At 42.3% G+C, this 26,070-nt stretch overlaps 1 pseudogene; it reads left to right on the forward strand.

Annotated features, from left to right (window-relative positions):
- Positions 1 to 763: 763 nt before the first annotated feature.
- LOC125350862 overlaps positions 764 to 26,070 on the forward strand; it is a 73,189-nt pseudogene continuing 47,882 nt past the window's right edge.

Below are 26,070 nucleotides of genomic sequence, written 5' to 3' on the forward strand. Positions count from 1 at the left end.
GACTTCCCGAGCAGCAGGTGAAGAGACATCTACAGGAGAAGCTGGAGCAGCAAGAGGAGGAATTACAAGAATAGAAGGAGGTGGCTGAGATAAAGAGCCAAACAGCTGAGAATCTGCAGAAGCAGCCTGACCAGTACCTGGCCCAGCTGCAGGAGCTCAGTGCCACCTGTGATCAGCACATGGCCACCAATCAGCAGCTGGCCTCAGAGAAGGAGGCCCCGCAGCAGCAGACCAAGGTGAAGGACCAAAAGGTGCCTGAAAATTTACAGGACACTGTGAAATGCTTGGAAGCAAGGACACAACAGAAGGAACAACTGCAGGCCCAGCTGAGCTTCCTGGCTTTCCCTAAGGAAGGTGAAGGAGTGAAGGATGAAGAAGAAAAGCGCAAGGAGGCAACTCCCTCTGACATGATTGTCCCAGAGGATGTGGAGGACCCACATACCATGAGGGATTTTTACCTCAAAGTACTATCAGCTGCTGAATGTAAAAAGGTAAACCTCAGCCAGCAGCTGCAGGAGCAGCAGGCCGCTGCAGGTGGCTGGCCAACCTGGTAGTCCAGTGCCAGACCAAGCTGGAGCACCATGGCCTCTTCCCCAAGAGGCGGAGCCACTGCATGTGTGGGGACAGGAAGCACGACAGGCAGGGGCCCAAGAAGCCGCTGAAGGTCTGCTTCATCCCCAACCTGCCTGACAAGGTGGTCTCCCAGAATCAAATGGATGACCTGCAACATCGCTGAAGCCAGCTGTCAGAAGACATTGGTGCCATGGAAGAGGCCATCCTTTCCTGTAAAGAAGAGATGGAAGTCCTGAATGAGCTGTATCAGGAGAAAGATGAGTGCCATTCACGGGATGTGCCAGGAGAAGAGGGAGAAGAAGGAGGGGCTGCAGGAGCTGCTGTTGCTCCTAGCAAGTGAAGGCCCGGAGTGCCAGGCAGGAGTTGCTGGCAGATACTGAGACCCCTGCTGCTGACACCACTTCACACTTGTCAGGCCCCATGAAGATCGAGTTTAGGGAGGAGCAGAAGGGTTTTGAAGAAGTGCGACTTAAGGACAATGTAGAACATGCCTGAGTAGAGGCTGGGTGCCTTGCCCCCTAGACAACTCTCCCACAGAGCCTGTCATGCTGCTGATGCTCGATATCAAATATGACCAAGAACTTTCAGGCTTGGGCAGTGAGTACTCTGTCCCTTTCTTCTCTAGACTGATGCACATGATGAGTTTGCAATAAAGACTGTCTAAAGACTTGGCAGCCATCATCTAGAGAAGCAGGCAGCTGGGTAGCGTTCTTTCATGCCTTGATATATAGAGGGTAATGTGGAGGGTTGACTGCAGGCTAGATAGGGAAGAGACTGCTGGGAGGTGGCCCAACTTCTAGGAATATCTAATAGTCCACTGGTTATAAGAGAAGGGACCCATGTTATAGTTACAACAAAGAATAAATTTTTTTACAAATGAAAAACAGAAAAAGAAAAACAAATTCAAGAACTTTGAAAATGTTAACTTAATGTCCAAAATGATGACTTGTAGAGATAGAGGTCTATTTCTTTCTCCTTCACCTTGTTTGATAAAGCTCTAGTAGATAGGCTAATTGTCCATGAACGATACAAAAAACAAACAAACAAGGGCTTATGGACCATCTTCCATCCCCTCTTGTCATATAGACCGTTTCTCCTGCTCTATCCCCCAAGTGTTGGGGTAACAGTGACACTGGTCCTCTTATACATGGCTGCTGGGAATTTCAAAGGGCACAATCTTTTTGAAAAACAACTTTACCATTTCTTAAAAAGCTAATTGTAAAAAATTTATGTCAAGTGAACAAGTCAAGCCCAGAGATATAAAGGATGTATGCTTTCCCTTCTATGTGGAAGCTAGATTAAACTTGTAAACTTATAAGTAAATATGCTGGGCAGTATGCAAATGCATACAAATAGAAATCGAAATATGGCTGATTCAAGGGAGAACTCAAATAGTGTAATTCCTTAGAAAAGCAAAGTCCACGATCAACAAAAGAAACACCCGAACACAGGTACTTGAAAGGAGTGGGGTGGGAAGGGGGAAGGGGAGAATACAGTTGTTAATTCAATGTAAGATGGACATTGGTGGCTAACAACTATAATCCTAGCTACTCAGGAGGCTGAAATCTGACAGTTCAAAGACTGTCCAGGCAAGAAAGTCCAGCAGACTCTTATCTCCAATAAACCACTCAGAAAAAGCTGGAAGTGGTGCTGTGGATCAAGGGGTCAAATGCTAGTCTTGAGTACAAAGAAGCTCAGGGACAATGGCCAGGCCCTGAGTTCAAGCTCCAGGACTGGAAAAAAAAAATCAATGTATAACCTACAAAATTAAGAAGAGGGGAAGGGTGGGGAGGGGAGGGATGTTAAAAGAGGTGACATTAATCAAGGTTCATTGTATTCATAAACTTATTTGTTTTTTTTTTCTTTTTTTCCTTACTTATTGTCAAAGTGATGTACAGAGAAGTTACAGTTTCATACGTTAGGCATTGGGTACATTTATTGTACTGTTTGTTACCTCCTCCCTCATTCCTCCCCTTTTCCCTCTCCCCCCATGAGTTGTTCAGTTGGTTTACACGAAACAGCTTTGCAAGTATTGCTTTTGTAGTGGTTTGTCTTTTTATCCTTTGTCTCTCGATTTTGGTATTCCCTTTCACTTTCCTAGTTCTAATACCAGTATATACAGTTTCCAATGTACTCAGATAGGATACAGTGATAGTGCGGGTACAACCACAGGAAGGGGATACAAGAGGATCATCAACAGTAGAAGCTACAGTTTCACATGGCATGTTGACTTTCAACAGTGATATAACACTCGTTTCTATAACATGGAGTTCATTTCACTTAGCATTATCTTATGCATTCATAGGGGCATAGCTATTAGGCTCTTGTGATCCTCTGCTGTGACTAGCCTAAACCTGTGCTAATTATTCCCTATGAGGGAGATCATAGAGTCCATGTTTCTTTGGGTCTGGTTCACTTCACTTAGTATAATTTTTTCCAAGTCCTTCCATTTCCTTACGAATGGGGCACTGCCATTCTTTCTGATAGAGGCATAAAATTCCATTGTGTATATGTACCACATTTTCCTGATCCATTCGTCTACTGAGGGGCATCTGGATTGATTCCATATTTTAGCTATGACAAATTGTGCTGTGATGAACATTGTTGTGTTGGTGGCTTTAGTGTGTTCTTGTTTGTGGTCTTTTGGGTAGATGCCCAAAAGTGGGGCTGCTGGGTCATAGGAGAGCTCTATGTTTAGCCTTCTGAGGAATCTCCATACTGCTTTTCAGAGTGGCTGAACCAGTTTACATTCCCACCAACTATGAAGTAGGGTTCTCTTTTGGCCACATTCCTCCAATATTTATTATTGTTAGGTTTTTTTTTTTGTTTTTTTTTTGCCAGTCCTGGGCCTTAGACTCAGGGCCTGAGTACTGTCCCTGGCTTCTTCTTGCTCAAGGCTAGCACTCTGCCACTTGAGTCACAGCACCACTTCTGGCCATTTTCTGTATATGTGGTGCTGGGGAATCGAACCCAGGGCTTCAAGTATACGAGGCAAGAACTCTTGCCACTAGGCCATATCCCCAGCCCCTTGTTAGTTTTCTTGATGTAGGACATTCTTACTAGGGTGAGATAGAATCTCAATGTTGTTTTGATTTGCATTTTTTTTTATGGCCAGTGATGTAGAGCACTTTTTCATATGTCTCTTGGCCATTCTCATTTCCTCATCAGAAAAGTCTCTTTTTAAGTCTTTAGCCCACTTGTTGAGGGGGCTGTTGGTTCTTTGCGATTTTGTTTAGGAGGAATTTAACTTTTTCGGTTCTGCATATATTTTAGATATGAGGCCTTTGTCCGTTGTATGGCCGGTATAGATCTTTTCCCAATCTGTGGGCTTTCTGTTTATCTTGTGAGCTATGTCCTTTGTCCTGCAGAAGCTCTGCAGTTTGATGCAGCCCCATTTGGCCATCCTTTCCTTGATTTGTAGCATTTCTGGGTCTTTGTTAAGGAAGTTTCATCCTGTGCCAAGGAGCCCATGTGTTTCTCCTACTCCTTTTAGTGACATAAACTTATTTGTTAAGTGGCAACTCCTACTTAAAGACTAAAAAGAAAAAAATGAATGTGTGCATCCTAAACCATCCTAAGCCATTCTATGGATAGATATTTACACAAGAGAAATAAGAATTTGTTTCTATAAAAATGGCATGTATCTAAGTGTTCATAAAACTTTACTTGTAATAATAAAAAAACTGGAAACAACTCAAATGTTCAACCACATGTGAATGAGTTAGCAAATGTAGTACACTTATATCCATGTAACTGACTGCTAGGAGTCAGTTTATTCCTAAAAAGAAGAAATGAACTAATGATACAGTTGGAAGCTGACAGAATAATTATGCTGAGTAAAAGACACCAGACAAAAAGGACTCAATGCCTCATTCCATTTATATAAAATTCTAGAAAAAGCAAACCAATCTTTAGTGATAGAAAACACATCTGGGTATGCCTAAGCTGTATGCATGAATAAAGGAGACATTGCCAAGGGGCATAAAGAAGCTTTCAAGAGAGACAGATATGTTCATTATATTGGCATGGAGTTTATTACATTTCATATTCCTCAGTAAAACTTTTTTACATAAACTAATATATTACATATATCATACACCTAGAAAAAAATGCATTGAGAGGTTGCTACCATTCTCTCTGCTCCTGATTGCCAATAGATCAATCATACAACCATTACTGATCAGACAGCTATTATTAATCAATCAAAACGAGATCAAACCTATTTTCCATCTCTGACCAGGTCAAACATTTGGTTTTAAAATTGAGGCTCAAGTACAGAGCATTTTAGCAACAACTAAAAATAGTATTGAAGTTTTCAGTCTTTAATACACAAGTTTAATGAAACGAGTAGAGAAACTGAAGCCAGCCTAAGAGAGGCTAGCAGAAAAAGATGGGGAGGGGCAAGGATGTGAATGGAATATGACATGGGAAATTCTCAATAATATCAATAATGTACTGTGATACTAGTTTTCATGAGGCCAATAATAGTTTTTATGAAAAAAAACTGTCTCTAAAAATTGGTGGAATTCTTATTTTTTTAATATTTTAATTATGAAGATGTAAAAATGACTCAAACTGTTTTTGACCTAACATGAAAGTAATTTTTATGACCATAAAATTGTCCTATTTGAAAATAAAGTCAAGAAGTAAAATGACGCAAGATTACAAAAAATGCAAGCTAATAAAATCTCTTGTAGATACACAGAAGTAATTTTCATCTGGATGAGAAAGTACATCGTGAATTTATGGCACAAATAAGTATTTATCTTAAAAACAACTTATTCACAACTATCTTTAAACCATATATTAACAAGAATTATATGTGCCTATTAAAATGAAGACAGAGGCAGGAAGTGTTGCTCAGTGGGTAGAACAAACTCGGGGACCATAGTTCAAGCCCCAGTATAGCCAGTTAATTAATTTCTTAATTAAGTATTAATTACAGAGAACTAAGGCTGTAATTCAATGGTAGGACATGTGCTAAGCATACAGATGAGGCCCTGAGCTCTTTCCTCAGCATAAACAAATAGAATAAGATAAAACAATACAAAACAAAGAAGGATGCCAGCTGATAATAAGCAATGAACATCTACCTGTCTAGACTTCTGTGAGTTGCTCAAGGGGCAGGAACTAAATGTTATTCACATTTATGTTATTGGGATTAGCAGAATCACTGGCATCTACTATTCTTCCTTTTTGTTTCCAGCCTCTTCTCATGTGAAGTAATAATACAGTTTTGAACCAGTCAAGGTGAAGTTTTCTTACTTTGCAGCCAACAGTGTCAGATTTGACAGAACCAGTGCAAAATCTTTGTAGAACAAGGGTGGTAGAGTCAGCTTCACAGAATTTTGGGACAGTTCATGAGACAATGCACTTAGTACAGCGCCTGTCTTAGGAAGGGCTTAGTCAATGTAAGTTCCCTATCCCTCCTCTTCATTTGCTTTTAAGGAAATTTCTATTGAAATCCTAGGTAGACAGAATTCAACTCTTACAAGGCGAATAGAACTGTTGGTTATATCACCTGCTAAGCTGGATGCTATCAAATCTGGAGAGAATTAATTATTACATTAGCCATGATTTTCTTGCTAATTTTTGTTATTGTGAAGTACTTCAAAGCATTTGTTCCAGGAAATGATTTAAAGAGTGTCTGTGAATGAAAACCTAAATTTGCACCAGGAAAGCAACAAAGAAAACTGCTGAAAAGACTCTTCCTCCCCCAAATCAAGCTGTTATGTTGATATCCCAGCAGCTGTGGCCCATTTTCTTTAGATCTCAAATCTTAAAATCTTTTTATTTGGAAAACATCAAACTTAGAGAAAAAGTTGCAATGATAAAGAATAATAATACTAAGAACACCTGTAGGTCCCAGATTCACCTATTAAGTTTGCCCATTTGTTTTATTACATCTATTCTTTTCCGCTAAAGATATCTAGTCAAATAACACATAGACATATGTAAAACATTGTTATTTCTTCTGAATTATTTGATCCATCTTACCCATTGTCATACATTTTAATGCTAAATTTTATCTTAGCCCTTAAGCATTTAAAAAAGTAAATTCCTTTGTATCATTGGTATTTAGGGCAAAATCCAAAATGTACAAGAGGGATAGAGTTAAAAGTAAGTCTCCCCCACTGACTCTCTGCCTTAGATACCTGCTGTCTTAGTTGCTGTAGAGAACTAACACAGACCGTTCGGACAAGCTTCTCTCACCCACAGCTTCAGCAATGAGTTATTTCTGTCACATTTAATCCCTGGGCTGCTTCCTGTTATAGTTGTACTGTATTGATTTTTGCAACACCAAATTCATGTTAATGTCAAGAATAAAATTATTGCAACCTGCAGGACACCAAAGGCAAGGCTGGCATTGCCTGCTGGTACATTTTGCTTAATGAAGCAGCCAGTAACATACCTTCCTTGGTGTGAGAAGCTGAGGCTATTGGTAAGATGTAGCAGCCTCAGAAAGCGAAGGAAGGGGTGGCCCATTATTCTGATTGGAAATGTTGACATGTATTCCTAACACAATCTCTGGCCAGAGAGCTGCTTGCTGAAAGTATGAGCCTTTTTATTTTTTTTTCCTGGTAAACTACTACACAAATACTAGCACATTCTAGAATCTTCTAGATAACCACTGTACAAGAGATGAGGGTGCTTGATTTCATTGGCAGGTGCTGAGAACATTTTTCTGGAAGAAGAAACTGGAGCCTGGATAAGTTTCTTACAACCAGACTTGTAGAAGCAGGGTAGAGGCACAGATTTGCTTTTTCAAATGTTAATGAGCACTCTTAATCAGATAAATGCAGCTTTCACCAGAGGTCTGCTCCCACACACAGTGGTTTGAAGCTGGGTAATGCCGGCATGCACTTGATTTAGGCCAGGACCCTATCCAAGGTCAATCTTGGTGTCTGCCTTCCTTCCTTCCTTCCTTCCTTCCTTCCTCCCTCCCTCCCTCCCTCCCTTCCTTCTTTCCTTCCTTCCTTTCTTTCTTCCTTTCCGGCACTGGGAGGACTGTAAAAAAAAGTGTGTGTGGGGGGGTGGAAATCTCCCTTCTCTCCCAGGCCCAACAAAGCAATAGAAATACACATCAATGGATTTAGCACTGAGCTGAAAAAAAATGTAATTTATCAAAACATATTAAAAGAGGAGGGAGAGAGGAGGTGAGCCAGGCCATCTCTCTGGGACACCGTTTGTGGAGCTCTGTCACCTGGTCAGGAGATAATCGACCTCATGTCATGAAGGGAGAAAGAACAAAGTGTCTAGGAGAGCAAAAAAGCAGTGTGAGGCAGAGGTGAGAGCCCTGTGGTGCCTGGGTGTTGGACAGAGAGCTGCCCCTGGCCGTGGGAAGTTTGTGGTGCACTGATTCTCCACAGGGGCCTTTTACTTTAGCAACAAGAGCTGGCTGCCGCCTCCTACCCTCCTCCTTTAAGTGGCCACATGGTCAGGGCCTCACACAGCCTCACCACCAGAGAAATGGGCCACGGAAGCTGTCCCAGAATCTGTGTTACAGGAAGGATTCACCACTCCTACATGTGAGAACACAAATCCCAGAGATTGGATCCACAAGACGTATTTTAATTTTATAGTACTTTTGAAAGGTTGACCTAGTAAATTGGAAATCAGCCAGGAACTGGTGGCTCACGCCTGTAATCCTAGCTACTCTGGGGGCTGAGATCTGAGGATCAAGGTTCAAAGCCAGACTGGGCAGGAAAATCTGTGAAACTCTTATCTCCAATTAAACACACACACACAAACACACACACACACACACACACACACACACACACACACACACACACACACCCCAAAAGCAGAGCTGTGGATCAAGTGGTAAACACTAGCCTTGAGCATAAAAGCTCAGGAATAGTACCTAGGTCCTGAGTTTAAGCCCCAAGACCAGCAAAAAAGAAAGTAGAAATCAGTTCACAATCCTAAAAAGTCAAATTAGCTGAGGTGGAGAACTACCATAACCCACTGACTAATCTAGATTCCTTCACTTACCCTAGCTTTTTCATGGACTTATTTCCATCACACTCACTACGAGGCTTTCATTTTTCCTGTTACAATTGTACTGCATTGATTTTTGCTACACCAAATTCATGTTAATGTCCAAATAAAATTACTGAAATCAGTAGGACATCAAAGGGAAGACTAGAGTTACCCATTGGACAATAGCCTTGCCAGTAAAGTCACTATTCCATTAAAGGCCTGAGGTGGAGTCACCCAGGGAGGGTAACAATGGGATTTCAGTGATAACTCACTACCTGAGTCCATTCCTCCTACAAACCTTGCCAAAAGATAAACAACTAGCAAGAAAAGAACTTTTGCGTAAATATCGCTTAAACAAAGAGTAATGTTCCTGCATATCTGCCTGTGTGAGCTCAGGCACAAAGTCACACTGAAGACTTTTCTCTCCCTATGGACTTTGCTCAATCAGATGAGTGTCTGGTATTCCAAAGCAAAGGAAACCTGGATCCCCTAACAATGATGAGGTTGTCAGAGAACTAGGGTCAGCCTGTCTCCTACAAGAATGCAATACATCCAGATCTGGGTATGGAAAAAGGAAATAGGATCTTTTCTTTCTAAAGCCTTCATGTGGATTATTATATAAACAAATCATTTGGAAAGAGTGATGATCCAGCTAAGCACTCATTGTGTATTGCTAGCTACTCAGAAGGAGAAATTGGGAGGATAGCAGTTCAGGGATAGACTAGGAGAAAAAAGTCCACAAGTTCCCATCTCAACCAATAGATGGGCATGATGGTGTGTGTTTGTCATCCTAGCTACAGCAGGAAACATAAACAAGAGGATAATGGTTCAGGCCAGCATGAACAAAAATCAATATCCTATCTAAAAAATAAGCAGAACAAAAAGGGCTAGAAGTCTGACCAAGCCCCAGTATTAAAAGAAAAAGAAGGCCAAGGAGGAAGAGAAGAAGGAGAAGGAGAAGGAGAAGGAGAAGGAGAAGGAGGAGGAGAAGGAGGAGAAGGAGAAGGAGGAGAAGGAGGGTGAAGGGAGGAGGAGGGAGGGAGGAGGGAAGAAGAAGGAGAAGAAAGTACAACAATTCAAGTCTTAAAAACCTTTCCTCTACCTGTTCCTATGAGCTGTGTTTTGTATCCCTCAGTTTTCTAAGTAATATGCTTCTACTGGTATTGATTTGTCCATTGGGGCATCATTTGTTAGTTTTCTATTATGCTAGAAGACTCTTAGACCTTCCTATTTGGCCTCCCCTTATTCACCCAATATAGATAGATACATTATACTTTTTGGTGAACTCAGTAGTCCATATTTTCATTATTAGATATCACACTTTGATTTTATTTCCTTTGTTTTCTGGCATCCACGGTGGCTACTGAGAAGTCATGTGCCATTCTGATTCTTGTTCTTTGAACAGTAACTCTTTCATCCCTCTAGGGAAATGTTTAGGGTCTTCCCTATTTCTACAGATGTCACGTAGCAAAGCCTGGCATAGATCTTTTCAAATTCAAGGGAATTTTTTGGTATCATTTCTTTGCCAATTCTTTTGTTTTTATTTTCTTTAGTCTCTTTTCCTGGAATTCCTTGATTGCCAGTTGTTCTGGGTCATTTCTTTCATTTGCTTGTGACTTTTTCCCTGCGGGCTATGTCTATTTTTTTGTTCATTTTTCTGGGAGGCTTCACCTACCAAATCTTCTCTTTTTCCCCTTTAATTCTTCTATTTTCAACTTCTAAGAGAATCTTTGTTGTTCTGTGATGACTCCTGAAACAAACCATCCTGCTTTTGATTAATAGATACAGCACCATCCCATCTTCCTAAGAATATTTACTATATTTTGTTTGTGTTCAACATTTAATAGGTTTGTGTTTGTGTATGCAAAATTTTACTCTGCATCTGGTATTGTTTCTGTTTCCTCCAAAATCTTTTTTTCCAGTTGAAGGATCTGGATCTTTTGCCTAGAGCCCTGGGCATCCATTGGGATTCTCTCTGCTTACAATTATGCAAGGCTCTAATATTGGTGACAGCCAGTCAGTCACTGCATGTGTGGCTTGAATAAACAAATTCACCTTCAACAGGCCTCATCTCATCAGGCCAAACATGCAGACTTATGTGTCTTTATATTTGCCTCCAGAATCAAGGTTTCCTCTAGAGTCAGGTGATCTCCTGGATGTCCATTCATATTGAAATACAAGTTCTCAGGCTCTGATTATGGCTTGCTTTCAGGAGTGTGTTTTTCCTTGGTGAAGTCCATTGACAGAAACCAAGAGCTGAAGCAGCCTTTTGTGGGTGGGGCTGTCTCAGCAGGTACTGTTACCCAAGGCAGAATCCCTGCTCCTCTTCTGGGAGAATGTAGGCAAACCTGGCTATCATCCTGGAAGAACCATGGCTAGGTGATGGAATGCTACCATTCAGTCATTGTCAGAACTAACTTGCCCTTTCCTCCCAGTGCCAGCCCCATTCCTCACTCCTCTTCATCTCTGTGCATGAACATCTTTAAGGTAAACCTTCCAGCTTTATGCAAGCAGGAGGCAGGGGGTGGGGAGCAATGGTCTGGCTGCACAGCTAGCAGAAGACATCTGGGGACCTAATCCTGAATCTCCAAGCAACCCCTTGGGTTCAAGTCCTTCCCTCCACCCTACTACCTGGGGTCACAGAATCTCAGCCTTCCCTGGGTTCTGCTGATGATGGAAAATGGGCACAGCTCATTTGACCTTGGGATAACCTTCTGCCTGAGCCAGCCGCCACATCTCCATCTGCTTTCCATCAGCCTAAACTGGGCAGCCAGTTCACAATCAGTGGAGCTGCTCTGCCAGGCATCTGATTTGGTGGTTTTATGTATTTTGTAATTCCTCTACTGGGATTGCTAATTGGCCTTGTGGAAGGGAGAGGCTTGTGTCTGCCATGTTTAACCAAAAGGCCTTTCTCATTTGGAGTTGCATTTCACATCTGTTCTATGGAAGTCTGCTTGCCTGGAACCCTGGGTGTCCATTGGGATTCTCTCTGCTTACAAATATGGACGGTGCTAATATTGGTACAGCTAGTCACTGCATGCGTGGCTTGAATAAACAAATTCACCATCAACAGGCCTCATTTCATCAGGCCAAACATGCAGGTAGAAAGGCTTATGTGTCTTTATTTGTGTTGAGTAAATTTAAAGAATCATTTTATGATGGTTGTTTGAGGCAGAGTCTTATAATATAGCTCAGACTAGGCTAGAATTCAAGATGTTCTGGCCCTCCTGCCTCTACCTCTCTAGTACTGGGATTACATGGCTTTGTTAAATCAGCTTTGACACATAATTAAATTAATTGTTTATTGTATTAAAGATAATATGATGCTTATAATAATAACTAAGTGGAGTAGGTACCAAAACATATCTATTTTTTTTTTTTTTGGCCAGTCCTGGGGCTTGGACTCAGGGCCTGAGCACTGTCCCTGGCTTCTTCTTGCTCAAGGCTAGCACTCTGCCACTTGAGCCACAGCGCCACTTCTGGCCATTTTCTGTATATGTGGTGCTGGGGAATTGAACCCAGGGCCTCATGTATACGAGGCAAGCACTCTTGCCACTAGGCCATATCCCCAGCCCAAAACATATCTATTTTTGAGATGAGTTCTACAAAAACATGACTTTGACCCTCGACCCTCTATTGGTACTTTGTTACTTCCCTTTGATCCAAGTCTTCTTTATATCTTTCCTGTGAAATCTGAACTTTCCATTAACTGGTTGATTCTTTACCTTGAGAACTTAAATGTGGTATTTTGTAAAGAAAACATTTTTACAAAGCAAAAGTAGTAATACCTGGTTATTTTTAGGACTAGAGAAGGAAGAGAAACTAAACTGCCTTGCCCTGAGAAAGAGATCTTTGCTTCTTAGTGCCACTTTACCTCCAGTTTAAATGTTCTTTTCTTAGATGATCAGTATAGGATACTTTTTGTCCCTATGACAAAAAAAAAAAAAACCTGATATCAACAAGTGAGAGAAGGAACAATTTATGTTGGTTCATGGTTTCAGAGGATTTCTTCCATCATGGTAGAGAGGGCATGGCAGAGCAGAATAGCTCATACCATGGGAGCCAGAAAATGGAAAGACCTACTCCCTGCTTCAGCTGGCTTTCTCCTTTGTTCTCCATTTTAATCCATTGGGCTCCAAGCTTATCCAATGGCCCCACTCTCACGGTGGATCTCCCCTTCCTTAAATCCTCTCTAGAAATACCCCACAGACACACTCAGAGCTTTGCTTTAGTGGTCTCCTACATGCTTCTTAATCCACTGAAGTTGACAATCAAGAGTAGATATCACAATCACTTCCAAATTTAAAATGGTCTCAATCTCCCTGATACGTATTTAAATCAATATACTTGTCATTCCAGAAAGTGAACTGTTTTCTGTAGCATTTTACCTTTTTGTGAAGCAAATAAGATTGTCTGTGTATCAGACCTACTTCATGTTGACCTCTGTGTAGTTCCCCCCCTGCCCCCGATTCTTCTAACAATTACTCAATACAGCACAGTCTACCTGGCCCTTTGGAGCCATAAGAGCTCTGAAAGTATACGGACTCCAACTCCATTATTCTGATGATGATCTATATAAGCTCAAACGACACGAAATGATATACCTGAGGACTCCAGAGAGGAGGAGGGATCAGTTCTTAATCTAGACTTACCCACTCAGAATTCTTTCTACTCTACAGGGTGACCCAAAATAGATGTTCAGTAAGTATCTGGTATCCTCATCATAAGGTAATCTTCCATGTGATTCCATCTGTATTAGTCTATTTTCTGTTTGTATAAGTCAATAGGTGAGGCTGACATTTTACAAGAAGAAAAGATTTAAATGGAGGGAGGGAAGGTGAACAAACACAGGCAGGGTATTCAGTATATACTATGTGGAAAATGAATTATGCAACTTGTTGGCGGGGATGGGAGGGAAAAACTAGAGGAGAAGGGTGACTTTGTCCAAAAAGGATTATACTCATGACCTGACTTATGAAATGGTAACCCCTCTGTACAACACCTAAATAACAAAAAAAATACATTTAAAAAGTTTTTAAAAGATTTATCTTGCCGTATGAAACTGTAACCTCTCTGTACATCAGTTTGATAATAAAAATTTGAATACAAAAAAAAAAAGATTTATCTTGCCATTCTAGAGGTTCAATTCCTGGCTCTAGTGAAGGTCTCATAATAATGGCAGGGGTATGGGCAAGAAGAAGCAATCATATATCAGTTTTTCTATTCCTTAGCTTATTCAGTCTGCTTAAAATTGTTGAGTCTAAGATGTAAGACTACTATTAAAACATCCAGAAGAATAGGGAGAGAAATCTAATAGTGTAACTGAATATGTGAGTGCTTTGTGTATGTATATGCACAGGCAAACATGTTTAAGTGATCAGATACATGCTAATGGGGTTGTCAGACTGGAAATTAATTTTCTATAGAGACATACGAACCATTTTAGAGGATATTTATACACATTTCTTCATGATGTTGAATTGCATGAGGTTCTTTTGGTTAAACTAATAGAAAGGACTTTAACTTCACTTTAGCAATAAATAGCATAATCTATTGTAAAGACTCTGGATTTGGAGCCCCGGGGCTGGAAGATCAGTCAGATAGTTCTAAGGAACTGAAACCTGGAACCAAACAGCCAGTCGGACCTATGGATCTTCCTGCTGTCTAGCTTTTGTCTTCCCACATCCTCATTCTGTGTAGGGCCCCAAAGTCTCCATCCCTGCGTCCATGCACATTTCCCTCCTTCTCTCAGCAGACTGTCTTTCTTCCCTGCCCAGCTTCATCTTCTGCACTGTCTCCTCATCCCTCCGGAGTTACCGTACGTACCTTCATTTTTGCAAGAAACAGACAAAATATTTTTCAGTCTAATTCTAAATGGACATGGCCTTGTTGGTACTGCTTGGGTAACAACTTCATGTTGCTCTAGTCACCTCTTTAAACATGGTGGCTAGGATGTGGACGGCAGACCCAAGTCAATTTGTTCATTTATATTTGTCAGGTTTTTTTGGTAGATAGTAGTGATCCCCAATGGCTAGAGATATATGGATCTCCCTAAATTACTTCATTGTGAAGAGATGAATGAACACGAAGACAAGTTTTTTTCAGAATTCTGGCATACCTACACATGTACACAAATAGACACAAAAATGCCATACCACCTGATCCTATAAGCCCAGACAAAGCAACTGACAAACACCTTGCATGGAAACTTCGCTGGAAGACGTTTAGAAGCAGCAATCCTCCAGCAGTTCAATCAAGTCAACTTACAGATGTGTGAGTTGCCGGATCCTTTGCCATCTTGCAGGGCAAAAAACTCTACAGAGCCCTTGAACCATGCACCTTCCAAAGGGTGGTAGGCTGGCAAGTAGACTCTTCTGCCACCTTAGTGCAAGGATCGAGGTACCTTTACGTTATTTGAAGCTAGCCTCCCCTTTGTCCTTGGAAATCCTGTTTGATATTCCTTGTGTTAGCTAACGGACTCTCTCGTCCAGACTCAAGGAATGTTCTTCAGCCACATTTAGAGAGTGAGGATACCCCTCAGCGGGACCATCCAAACATACTCATACTCACTGTCCACTACGGTATATGGTTCTAATCCAAAATTGAACTGTTAGTCAATGAGCCTTGGATTTGGATGGAAACACACACACACACACACACACACACACACACACACACACACACACACACCCACACCACACACTGGATGGCAGTAGTAGGTTGGCCATGACTAGGATCTACTGAATGAATGGGTCTCCTTTAAAGGTTGTTTTAGGATTACCATGCTCCCACTCTCACCCTGATGCCACACTGTAGCTGACACGTTACTAGCCTTGTTATCAAAGAAGTCTGGGAATGTTCTTTTTGCCTAGATATATTGCTATCTAAATAACACTGGGGTCTTAATGACAAGGAAGAAGAGCAAATAGTGGGTGGGCAGCCAGCAGCCTCTGGGCACTAGCTGATCCAAAACCAAATCTCTCAATCTGTGTCAATTTCCTTATCTTTTAAAAGGGATTATCAATACTGACCCTGCCAGTTTCTCAGAGGTTCTGTGAGAACGAAATGAAAACCCTTTGAAAACTGAGAAGCCTTGTTCAAATATAAAGTATGGTTCAGAGTGTTTACACAAGAAGCCACAGAGTCTTATAACAATGCAAACATAACCATCCATAAGCATAGATTCCTGACCTGAAAGCTCACGCTTATTTTCCTGAGCAGCATGAATTGAAGTGTCATTTTTTTCTCATTAGGGATCCTACATGGCATTCATTCATATGTGTGGGGCCAACTTAATATTGACAGAGACTATAGATTATATAGCATTTACTGGAACTTGATCTTCTGTGCTAGACACTGTGTTTCACATGAGCTATCTTGTTTAATCCTCACACAAACACAGATAGGTGCTTCTATCCTTATTACCTTCTTGATAAGGAAGCAGAAACAGCAAGATTAACACCAAATTCAGGTAGAACAGGGAATCGGGACTTAACTCTCAGACATATCTGAAATCATTCTTCACTTCTAAAATGTTATGATGTTTAGTTACTATATTACTGGATTGAACTGTATTCTCCCAAAAAGGTAAGCTTAAGTCCTGACATAATACTCGACTAGACAATAGGGTCTTTAAAGATGCAGTCAAGCTCAAGTGGAGGACTGAGGGTTTCACTCAGTGGCAGAGCATGTGTTTTAAATGCACAAGGTCCTAGGTTCTATCCTAAGCACACACAAAATAATGGATGGTAGCTGGGTATCAGTGGCTCACACCTGCAATCCTAGCTACTCAGAAGGCTGACAGCTGAGGACCACAATTCTAAGCCAGCCTTGCCAAGAAAGTCCTTGAGATTCTTATATGCCACTAACTACCAAAAATGCCAGAAATGGAGCTGTGGCTCAAAGAGATAGAATGCTAGTCCTGAGCACAAAAGCTCAGGGATAGCACCCAGGCCCTAAGTTCAAACCCCAAGACCTGCACAAAACAATAATATTAACAATAATGATAGATTATAGTTGAGATAAGCTCTTTCTGGATTAGACTGGGTCTTAATCTAATGACTGAAGTCCTCGTAAGAATAGGAAATTTGACTGATACACATAGGAGAAAGCTATATGAGACATAAGTCAAGATTGGAGTGATATATCTAGAAGTCCAAGAAAATGCGCACAGCACCAACAACTAGGACAGAGCCATGATGTGGTTTTTCCTTAGAGCCTCCAGAAGAATCCAACGCAGCTAACACCTGGATCTCAGACTCCTAACTTCCACACTGTGAGACAACAAGCATCTGCTATTTCTAAGCCACCAAGCCATAGGAAGCTGTGCAAATATGTGAAAGTCTCACCATAGCCTGATGTTCCTTCCACCCCGCAGCATACAAGGTTGAGTCAGGTAACCCAAGGAGAAAGGTAGAACCCTGGCTTCCTGTGTAGAAGCCATCTTCCTTGAACAGTCCTTCCCCAAGCTCATGCCTTGATCCTTGGCTCTGGGGAGGGAATACTTAAGGTGCTGACTTCAGCCAGAATGATTCAGCCAAGTCATGAGAACTATCTAGAAGTACAGAACCTGGCATCTATCTGTTAGGGATAGGAGAGGTGAAAGCCTCTGACTTTATTGTGGTTTCAGTGATTTTACTTATTCAATTGTTTTTGGTTTTTTTGTTTTTCTTGGTGATGGGGAGGTTTGGATCTATATGCTAAGTGAGGAATTATTTACATTTTTAAAAACCAAGTGCTTTCTACACTTTCAGTATTCTGCCTTTAAAAATGTTTAATTGAGGATTGGAAATGTGGCTTAGTGGTAGAGTGCTTGCCTAGCATGTATGAAGCCCTGGGTTTGATTCTGCAGTACCACATAAACAGAAAAGGCCAGAAGTGGCTCTTTGGCTCAGGAGGTAGAGTGCTAGTCCTGAGGGGGATAAAAAGGAAGAAGAAGCCAGGGACAGTGCTCAGGCCCTGAGTCCAAGCCCCAGGACTGGAAATAATAATTTAAAAAAATGTCAAATTGCAGTCTGGCACCAGTGGTTCATGCCTGTAATACTAGCTACTCAGAAGGCTGAGATATGAGAATTGTAGTTCAAAGCTAGTTTAGGCAGGAAAGTCCATGAAACTCTATCTCCAATTAACCACCAAAAGTCAAAAGTAGAGCTGTGACTTAAGTGTTAGAATGCTAACCTTGAGCAAAAAAGCTCAGAGACAGTACCTAGGCCCTGGGTTCAAGTCCTAGGACTGGAACAACAACAACAAAAAGTTAAATTGAATCAGGTGCCAGTGGCTCACATTTATAATCTTAGTGGCTCAGGAGGCTGCAATCTGAGGAGCAAGGAGCATGGAACAGGAATGATGGTGAGACTCTGATCTCCAATTCACCAGCAAAAAGCCAGAAGTGGAGCTGTGGCTTGTGCAGTAGAGCACTAGCCATGAAAAAGAAAAAAGTTCAGGGATAGCACCCAGGCCTTGAGTTTCAAGTGCCAGGACTTGTGTGTGTACATGGCAAGAGTGCTTGCCTCGTATACATGAAGCCCTAGGTTCAATTCCTCAGCACTATATATATAGAAAAGGCCAGAAGTAGAACTGTGGCTTAAGTGGTAGAGTATAGGTTTGAACAAAAATGCTCAGAAACAGCACCTAGGTCCTGAGCTTAAGCTTCAGGACTGCTACAATTTTTTTAACCTATTTATGATTTCTATATCAGAGAATGTCATGACCAGGCAAAGAGTGGTTTGTAAACAGAGATCAGTGTTGCTTGCCACATTTTTGTGGGGGTTTTTGGTTGTTGTTTTTTTTTTGTTTTTTGTTTTTTGTTTTTTGTTTTACCAGTCCTGGGGCTTGAACTCAAGGCCTGAGCACTGTCCCTGGCTTCTTTTTTCTCAAGGCTAGCACTCTACCACTTGAGCCACAGTGCCACTTTTGGCCTTTTCTATATATTTGGTGCTGAGGAATCAAACCTAGGGCTTCATGTGTATGGGGCAAACACTCTTGCCACTAGGCCATATTCCCAGCCCCAAGCCACAGTTTTTATGAATAGAACTATCTTGAAAACTGCTAGAAAAGCTGGTTTATGTTACAATATAAAATTTATTACAATAAATTTTCTTATAGCTGTGAGGATTCTCTGGCTACCCTAAGTCCACCTGTTTGGTACAACATTCTGTGGAGGGAAAGTTCTGGAATGGCATGCAGTAAACATGCTTTTAAATACATAAGTGCCATTTACATTGAAAAGAACAGATGCTGGCATTTCAACTCTGAGAAAATTAACAGAATGGACATCTGCCATTGGCCTGACCTTACTCAAGTGTCACTTTATCACCCCTGATCACAACTGCTGATGTGTCTCGTCTTGAGTGGGGAAAATAAATAAGACTACTTGACTAAGAAGAGATCTTTTCATTGTGCTGGTCAGAGGAGAACTCTGGAAACCCAGCCAAAGAATACAGACTGACCTTTGTTCAGACTTTGGCCTCTGAGAGGAAAGGGTTGCTGGGATAAAGAGATACTTGTGTCTCCATCTTGCAGGGCTCTGTCAGGATACAATGCTTAAAAGTATACAACAAGCCTTTCTGATACACTAAGGTTCCACACAGACAAGTGTGTCTCATTGGATTCAGTGTTGCTTTTCCCTCTGTCTTAGGAGATAACTCCTACTTGGATGTGATCCCAGTAGGGAAATGGAAGCCTGAGAGCATAGCAGGCCAAGGAAATACCCCAGACAACTGAGAATCTTGAATGTTGACATTCAAGAGTTTGAGCATCGTGTGAAACAGCAATTAAGTTACGTGTGTGCTTCCCACTGCCATCTTTGTCTCTGGAATGATGCCATGGATAGTAGTAGCACACTCAGAAAGTGTGAATGACTCCCTCTGAGACAGTTCCAGTGCAAAACAACTCAAAAGAACATGGAAAGACCAGGAATCCAATGCCTCTCATAAAGGGTGGTGAGGAAGGAGTGGCCAAGAGCATCTGTGTCTATCAGTGACTGGCCTGGAAAGCCCTGTGCTTGGGTCTTAAAGAGACTTTTTATTGAAAGGACCCTGTTTGCAGGTGTGAGCAGTACCAAGGAACCAAGAGGACAGCGAGGCAGGGCAGAAGACACTTTACTCGGCATGGGGTGGCCATAACCACGTTGATTTAAGCAATAGAAATCTGTTGTTTCACTGAGCTGGAATCCACATGTCTGACTTCAAAGCCAGCAAGGCTGTGCTCCCTCTGAAGCTAAGGAAGAATCTGTCCTAGCTTCCAGTAGCTCCATGGCTCATGGCAGCATAACGCCAATGTTCACGTGATACTCTTCCAATGTGCATGTCTGTGTTCAAATATGACATTTGGTCATATTGGATTAGTATGACCTCATCTTAATTAATGGCTTCATTCTCAGATAAGGTCATGTTCTGAAGTGTTAGGGGTCAGGACTTCAACATATGAATATTGGTGGGACACAATTTAACCCATAAGATGTACTTATGTTGCTAGGAACTGGGAACTCACACCTGTAATCCTAGCTCTTGTATCCTAGCTGATATCTGAGGATCAGGATTTGAGGCCAGCCCGGGCAAACAAATCAGAGAGGCCTGTGTCCAGTTAACTATCAAAATGTCAGAACTGAAAACCTTGAGTGAAAAAAATCTAAGCAAGAGCACAAGGCCCTGAATTTAAGCTTCAGTACTGACATGCATACACACACACATACACACACACACACACACACACACACACACACACACACACACAGAGGCTATGGGGTTAGTGGAATAAGTGAAAGCTAAGACCAGCAATAGTGGTGACAACCGTGCCAGAACTACTCCATTGTGGGGGTGGGGGCTGGAGAAATGACTGCCTTGACTTTTTCCCACCTCCCTCTCTAGGCACCAAGCTAACCCTAAGATGGAGGACAGGGGGCTAGAAGGTAAGACATGGGGAAGTCAGCCTTTCCCCAGCACAGGACAGAGAAAGGAAGAGAATATGAATTTGTGTATGTCCCTAAAGATGTGGTAAATTATTGCTCTGTGGACATTGATTACTTTTGTACCTCCTTGTAAATTCTTTTTCTCTTTCTTTTGTTAGTCATGGGGCTTGAACTCAGGGCCTGGATGCTTTCTTTGAGCTTTCTTCACTCAAGGCTAGCAATCTACCACTTCGAGCTACAGTGCCACTTCCAGTTTTCTGGTGGTCAATCGGAGATAAGAGTCTCACAGACTTTCTTGCCCTGGTTGGCTTCAAAGATCTGAGGCCCACTGCCATGACCCTCAGATCTCAGCCTTCTGAGTAGCTAGGATGATAGGCATGAGCTACCAGTGCCAGCTGAAAAGCAACATTTCTTCTACCTTAATTTCTCTCTCTCTCTCTCTCTCTCTCTCTCTCTCTCTCTCTCTCACACACACACACACACACACACATACACACACAATATAAATTTCCAAAGAGAATTGACTATCCAGACTAATTTCCTGGTTAATACCATACATACACAATGCAGCTTAACATAAAACGAGTTTCCTACTTGGCACGCACAGATATTCGCTAGCAAGTATCTGTCCATGAGCAAGTTAGTGGATGTGGAAATGCAGTGGTCAGTGAAGAGTTAAAGTAAACCCCATTTTCAGGCAGCCCCCGTTTTGTTGTCTGTTTAAACTATGAGTAACCCAGGCCACCAATTATCCCGGCTAGCAGGACAAGCTTATTAGGGCCCAGCCAGTCAGGAAACTCCCTGCTTAACTCTAGCCTCCTGGGAATGCTTAACTCTAACCGCCCCAGAATGCCTTGAGCCCTGAGCCAATCAGATTTGTACCCGTATCCTAATCTTGCTTGAACACCTGATTGCTGTAACTTTGGTTTTTTGCCTTTATAAGCCCTGTGAAATCTCAGCTCAGGGCTTCCTACTAACCACCGCTGTGTCGGTGGGTAGGACAAGGCCCGATCCATCTGCAACTCGCCTGAATAAAGCCTTGCTTTTGCATTTCGAAACATCTGGCTCTCGGTGGTCTTCTTGGTGGTCTTCTCATGACTTGTGCATAACAGTCAGCTGCCCTATGAACCAGCCAGAGGTTGCCCTGGCCCACTAGGCCTTCAACCCTTCTCCTGACAGGGCTACCTCTGCAAGGGACTGGATGTCACAGAAATCTCTAGAGCATCTACCTGATGGCTCACGTTTGCTAAGCAGGTAAAGAGTGAATAATGTGCTCATTCACTAAGAGCCTAACCTCTATATAGATTTCTGGGGACACCTGGCTTCCTGCCTCTCACAAGGTGGAGTTAGATGAGGCACACTGCCATAATAAGGGAACTGAGGAGCAGGGTTGGGCTGGGCTTTGATTACCTGGAGTGGGGCGATTAGGGGACTTTGATGTTGATAAGCAGTCAGTTGGAGGGCTCTTCATCTCAGCGCCTCTGCCCTTGAGTCCTGGCTCCAGCAAGCCGACATAATCATTACCCAGGTCTTCAGACAGAGCAAAAGCCAGAGCCAGGCTGCAGACTGTGCAGAGGCCCTCGAGCTGAGAGGCTAGGCAGCTGCACATGCATTTCCGCCCTGTGCCAGGAAAGGTTCTAATGCAAAAACAACTGTATTTATCACTTCTAACTGCTCTGCAGGGCAGGGCATCCTGCCCGAGGGTGGAACATCAGTTTGTAGTAGGAACCGTGGCTCACTGCCAGGGGAAACTTCACACTGCCACTATGCAGTGCTCTCAAAGGCCAGCAGCATACTGCAGGGAGGGTCCAGCATCCAGGCCAGCCAGGAACATACAGGTACCAGGTAAGGGCCTCAAGCCATTGGCCACCTAGACACATTGGGCAGCACCTGGGACTCTGAGCCATCCCTTCTTGGTGATTAAGGCTCTTTCCAACTTTGGGAGTGCAGGAGAAGGGAGGTGTCAAGCAGGAGCAGGCACGTAGTGATTTGTCTATGAATCAGGCTCCACTCACACCCTATGGGCTCTTTGGTTAAGCAATGGGAGGGGTCTTCTACTCTAAGACAATTCCACCTTTGCCTGGTGGCTCAAGGTGCTGACTGGTCATTTCCACAGAAGAAGAAAGAAACTGTAGATAGCCATGATGTTCTAGTTCCCTGGGCTCTGGGCTGCTGAGTGGTCCCTGTCCTCTAACCCAGGCTTCAATCTGGCGGAAGAGCCTTTAAAAACAGACTGAATCTGTCATGCTAACTGAACCTTCTGGAAGAATTTCACATGCCTCTGGGTGCCATTCTACGTTTTCCCAGTGTTTATCTACCTATCTGTCAACTTTATCACTCAGCACTCTCCTTCCTGTGCCTCAGACACTGCCCACAACTCGCCAGGCAAGCCACATGCTTTGCTGCTGCCCAGAATGTACTGCTCTACCTTCCTCTGCTCATGGTTCATGGCTTACATGTCACCTCATAGGTCAAGGTTCTCCAGTAATGAATGTCTTCCTGATTTAGGCCTTAAGAGCTGTGTGTCCATATCTTTACAGTACATTAAACCACCATATAGCTGACATATAGGCACATGTGGATATATGCCCTAACTCCATGCCACCTTGATTAGGAGTTTCACTAAATAATAGCTCCTTTTTTATTGATTGATCTATTCCAGCATCTAATAAAGCCCCTGAAACAGAATAGGTACTCAATAAACACAAAGAAATGAACCAATGTACCAATGGAAGACCTCCTTTTCCTTGGGTGAATTTTTAAGCCTTCTAAAGGGCTAAAGGACATTTATCTGCAGGAAACTTTGCTCTGGACAAATTCTACACACCCCCTCTCATCCCCATGCCCAGAACTTCATTGGCCCAAGGCAATGTGTGAACTAACCACTTCCAGATAAGGGAACTCTCAGATGCTAACCATTTCACTGTGTGTTAAGCTTAAAGCCAAACCACACACAGAAGTGAAACTTCCTGAACATCCCACGCCAAGCATTTAGTTTACTGCTCTGCTGGAATTTTGATGACAATAGCCATCTGAGTATAGATGCACTCTGTAAGAACTGAAGCGCTTTAATGGTTCTTTTATGTGTCTTTGGTCTTTAACGTCTGGATGCATTAATACCCCACAGGAAGATGAAATGGCAGAATATTCTTGGTTTATGGCTTGGGCTGCTCTGTCCCTATAAAACTCAGAACCGGAAATGTCAACACTGTTTCTCTCTTTGAATTCTTGAGCTTTAAAAAGGATTATCATTGTTATCTATGATTATTCTTATTAAGGCTGTTATTATTGAAGATCAACACTCTTGACAATAAAAGGGACTAAAATCTGAAGCAACTATTCTAACTTTATCAAAGAGCATTTATTTCAATATTCTTAAAGTAAGATTCTGGCCCAAAGAAGCCTCAGGCATTAATTCATGTTTATTTGGGGAGGTTGCACTTGCAAATCTCCCGTGAATGTGCAGCCTCATTGGTGAGAATTGCTTTAACCCCCAAGTCCTACACTTGGCAAAAAGGACAACATATTAAATATTTTTTCCTCACCATGATTGCTACTGTGAATCTCCTTCTCCAAATATCTACTCATCTCTAACACTTTCAATCCCATTTTGCAGAAAAAGAGGTCATTGCTCTCCCTAGTGGACAGCTCCCCCCAAGCACAGCCCCCCTAGGACCTGTCCTATTCTCTCCATCTTATATGGTACCTATGACTATTCATCTTTTTTTTTTTCTTTTTCCAGTCCTGGGGCTTGAACCTAGGGCCTGAGCACTGTCCCTGGTTTCTTTTTGCTCAAGGCTAGCACTCTACCACTTGAGCCACAGCACCACTTCTGGCTTTTTCTATATATGTGGTACTGAGGAATCAAATCCAGGGCTTCACATATGCGAGGCAGGCACTCTACCACTAGGCCATATTCCCAGCCCCTATTCATCTTTTAAAAGCCCCTTCCTTCTGAAAGCCTAGCTCCTAAGGCTGAATTAGGGCCCTTCCAAATTGCTCATAACTTTCCTCTATCCCTCACGCCTTAGGTTATCACTGAATTATAGTTTTTGACCACTAGAGCAACATGGTCCAATATGACATAACTCTAGCCATATATTGAACTTTTAAATTTCTAGTAGTCTTGTTAAATGAGAGATGAACCAGGTGCTAGTGGATCGTGCCTGTGACCCAAACTTCTCAGGAGACTGAGGTCTGAGCATCCCAGTTCAAAGCCGGTCCAAGCAGGAAAGTTTGTGAGACTCTTATCTCTAATATTTTCTCTCTCGCTCTCTCTCTCTCACACACACACACACACACTCTAGAGGTGGAGGTATGACTCAAGTGGTTTATCACTACTAGCCTTGAATGAAAGAGCTAGGGACAGCTCACAGGCCCTAAGTTCAAGCCACAGGAACAGTACAAGAAAAATAAAAGAAGAAGGAAAAATGAAGTGAAATTAGTTTAATAATATATTTAACTTACAATAGCTAAAATGTGGTGATTTCAACATGGAATCCATATAAAACAATTGACAGTGATACTTTTTTTCCTACTAGTTCTTTGAAGTCCTGTATTTTACCTTTGCCAAGTATCTCCATTGGACTAACTGCATTTCATATGCTTGACAGTCACATGTAGCTGATGACTGTTACCTTACTGTACCATCCAGGTCTACGTTAAACTCCTTGAGAGTAGGATGTGGGCTCAGCCGCTCATCCTAACACATCTTTGCCTGTGTGAAGACCGGCTAGGATTGACTGATTCCCAGTGGAGGGAGGATAAGCACCACCCAGTGACCCCCAGCAATGGGTAGCTGCCATAGAGACTGCATGTACTGTGGGTTCCTGTGAAAGGATATTCATGTATAGGCTATTCATATTCATATTTCAAGCATTACTCAAAGTGACAGAAATAACTAGTTCAACAAAGCAATCTGGAAACCCCCTTGGAGTCATATAGCCTTCTTATAGGATGGGAACCAAAACAGCAAGTCATCTCTAAGAGATTTCTTAGAAATAAACTCAATCTGAAATGCTCTCTTATCACAGGACCAGGAGGCAGGAGAGGAGCCAAGTGGGGGAGGGGTGGGAATAAGTACATTTTAGGATTCCTAAAGTTTTTGCCCTAAAAGTGCCTTTGACTAGCCAGGCAGTGGTGCCAGGAAAAATACTAGCATCTGAACAGCACCCTTAGTGAAGCAACCTTCAGTAGAGATCTCAAGGACACACAAGGAGGTGATGCTGCACAACTTGGGGATCCAAGTTCTATTTTTGCTCCATCCAGATTGATCATTCTAGATGCCCAAGTATGCAGGTCCCAAGGACTTCTGATGGATAGCTAGCTGCAAAGCCAGCGATTTCTAAGTGTGTCGTAGAAATATCCAGGGGCTAGCTGAAAATCTGGGTGGCTGGATCCTGCCTTTCTCAGTCTGGGTCTGGGTCCCTAGAATAGGCATCACATCAAGTACCATAAATGGTTCTGATGGGGAGGCACACACCTTGAGAACATCATAAGTAACGGTAAAAAAAAAAACCTTGGTCAGTTCACTTTTCTCTCCCTTCTCCTTTCTAAATGGGCTGGCACACAATATGCGTTTTGGGCCAAATGTAGTTTATGCT

Source organism: Perognathus longimembris, chromosome 4, assembly GCF_023159225.1.
Source record: "Perognathus longimembris pacificus isolate PPM17 chromosome 4, ASM2315922v1, whole genome shotgun sequence".
Classification (NCBI taxonomy): Eukaryota; Metazoa; Chordata; class Mammalia; order Rodentia; family Heteromyidae; genus Perognathus; species Perognathus longimembris.